Here is a 3444-nt window from a genome sequence, read left to right on the forward strand (position 1 = left end):
TGGGAGGAAGCATGTCCCAAAGTGCTGAAAAAAAATACAGAGAGAAAAAAAGTCAACTGGTTAATTATATAGTATAAATTTATTGTAGGTATTAATTCATATAAACAGTAGATATATTTTGTAATTGTAAACCAATGCATTTGCTGACTATTTCTGTATGCTATCTCGATAACGTTCCAATTATTCAGTAAAGTGCTTCAAAAACAAAAAAACCTTCGCTGCGGAACAGAGGGGAAAATGGACCCTAACTTGAGATCACTCGCCAGGCAGCAACTCCGGTTACAATTAGCTTACTGTTGGCACCCGATAATGCAAGGCAAGGTTTTATATAAGGCAGGTAAATACAGTGCTACTTTGCTGTTGGTAAGAATCACTCATAGTCTAAACATTCTCACTGTAAACATCTTCCACACAGACAGACAGACACACATAGACGAGACAAAGAGCTACTTAGAACCAGGGCTTAAACAGCTTCTTGCATTTTCCAACGCTGGGTAAAATGAGGAGAGCAAACATACAAGCTACATTGGCATCCAGTTATAAGGTTTCAGAGTTGAAATGAGGTGAGGAGAGAGAAGTGGGGGTAGGATGGGGTAATGAGGAGGAACACAAAGAACAGCAAATGCTAGATTATTAATAATAATCCTTGCATAGCACCTTATCTCGTCGTTGAGACATCTCAAAGTGCTTCACAGATAATATTGTAAAGTGTGCATTTTGCGGGCAAAATGGTTCGGGATACGAAGGAAAAGCTTCACTGCAGCACCATGGATTCGGTTGCCACACTGGCAGCCACGAGGGAGCTGGTATCTTACATTCAAAGTCACCTTTTTCTAACCGTTCCTTACCCCTGGCTGCACAGTGTCAAGGGCAGGAAGTGTTGAAGGCTGTAGTGTGGCTACTTGTCGTAATCAGACAGTTTGAAGTGTATGTTCATTCTCAGAGGGAGGTATAGTGGGAGGTGAGGGAAATATATCACTATAAACACATCGTTCATATATAGAATGTGAACTGCAGGCTTCAGTGGCTGCCTGCGAGTGAGATTGGCAATTTAGTGCGTCCACATCCAGTGCGTGCGTGAGTGTGGGTGGGGGAAAACCAAATCAGTGTTTCTGAGACCATTGAATTCGGGAAAGAAACCTTTACAGGAAAAAAACAGAACTTCGCCCCACAAAGTGTCACTGCTGGATCTGAACTCAGTTCCTTGAACTGAGAAAGTGTGGAAACCCTAAGCACTCTGCACAGTCCCAGGGAAGTTTGGAAACTGTGGTGCTTTTGCTGCCCTTGTTTTTGAGGAAGGAGGGAATAATAATAATTATAATAATCCTTGCATTTGGTATAGCACATTATCACGTCATTGAGACGTCTCAAAGCGCTTCACAGAACATACTGTAAGGGAAGTGGGGGAGGGAGGGAAAGAAAGGACAGGAAACGTAAAGGCTCCAGCCTCCATACGCAGTTATTTAACACACTGGTCTTGTCACTGAAAACCCATTCCAGGCCCCGTCTCATTTCATCCTGTCACAGGAAAAAACAAGTTTGGGGAGTTGATGTCTCTGGGAGCAGCCTGCGGACAGATCCTTCCATCTCCAGTCCACCAAGTCCTCATCTTAACACAGAGCGAGTGACATACACACACACACAAGGTCAGAACTGGAGGTCGTCACCCTCTCTCCCCACACTTGCCCACACACACACACATACAGATTTCATAGTTTGACTTAACAAATCTTTCCTCCTCTCCTAGAGAGAGAGAGAGAGGTGGGGGGGGTTTGGTTACTTAACAACACAACTCCAAGCACATCAGCCAACAAGAAGTAGCCTGACGTCAGGCACCTGGCAAAGTACAAAAGGCAGTGAAAGCTTCTTCTCTCATCAGTTCCTCCCTTTAACTGGAAAACATCTCCTTTGAAGCCAGCCTTCCTGTTTAGACACAAAGTGGCTCGGGGGGGGCTGACTCCAGGACGGAAACTGCAAGAACACGGTTTGCAATGGGAACATTTTTTTGAAACCTCCTGCGTTTTATAACTGAGTCAGCATCTCAGGTCCTCAAATGGTATCAGGCTTCAAGGTTAATGTAATGGGGGAAAGGGAAGGGGGGGAGGACATTGAAGCACACAACATGAACAAACGGTACAGAGGGTGTGCTTAAGGCTATGCTATACCTTGGCTGACAAATTAATAGCTTAATGCTGGTGGTTAATGGTTAATTGCAAGTAATCGTTTAACTGTAACCAGATATCCCATCATTCGGGAGGCAAATAAACAAACCAACTCTGTTGTTCTGAGTGTGTTTCCAGCTCAGGCTCAAGTTCCTCAACTGGCGTCAATACAAGATTGGGCTCACAGAGCAACTCCCACCTCTTATTTATTGGCGTCCTCTGGCAGAACGTGTGAAAAAGCAGCTCGCTCCTGACTGCCTCCTCACCGTACATAGAGAGAGAGAACCTTACACACAGTAACACAGCAGAAATAAAGGACCCAGCTTTGGGAGGTTGGTGGGGTGGGGTGAGGGAGGGCGTAATGGAAAAACTGGGGAACCGAACCCTAAACTATCACTCTGGGGACTCTGCGGAACCATGACATCAAATGGATCAATTTAAATCGTCGGAGCCCAGCACTGCGTGGGTTAACAAGCGAATCAAACCACTCTCAAAACCGTTGCTGTTCGCGTATGATTACAACGCAACCCACACCCCCGCCCACCCCCATCCCAAAGTGCCAACGCTCCACTTCCCGTAGGAGATGTGGAGAAACAAGGTACCTCTCACTACCCACTCAGAGGGCTCCACAGAAACCCACCCCCCACCCCTCCGTCACGCTCCCCCCAGATCCCTCACGTCCTTTAAACTATTGGACACGAAAAACAAACAACTTAACTGCAAATCTGCGAGCAAGGCCAATTCCTGATGGAGAGTTGCTGAAGCGCGCTGGAGGAAAGGCCTCAGTGCTGTGATAGGAATCCAGAGAGCTGTGGAATTTCCTGTGGTGCTCGCTGGGCACAGTACAACCTCTTCTGTCCAACAGACTTGGGGCCCAAAATATTCCAGTTATTCAGTGACTGGGAACTGTTAATCCTAGGGCTGAGATTGAAGCCTCTGCAAACACACACACACACACACACACACACACACTCACTCAACTAAGCACCTACAGCACCCAACCTTTAATCCTTTCTTACCCCATCCCACCACCCACCAATCCACCCCACCAGGACCCCATGTTATTAACCCTTGCCTCCCCAACATTGGATGATATAAAACTACGGCTGGAGTGATGTGAACTGCGTGTGGTTAACACAGCAAGTGTTCGCGACCAGCACGACAGAGCTGGACACAGTTGCACACATGGGAACTGATTAGATTGTAACGCGCTTTGGCTGAGATCATACACCCCTCTACCCTGTGGGGGGGGGGGGGGGGGGGGAGGGGGAGAAAGAGGGGA

This window comes from Callorhinchus milii, unplaced genomic scaffold, assembly GCF_018977255.1.
Source record: "Callorhinchus milii isolate IMCB2004 unplaced genomic scaffold, IMCB_Cmil_1.0 Scaffold16, whole genome shotgun sequence".
In the NCBI taxonomy this organism is placed as follows: Eukaryota; Metazoa; Chordata; class Chondrichthyes; order Chimaeriformes; family Callorhinchidae; genus Callorhinchus; species Callorhinchus milii.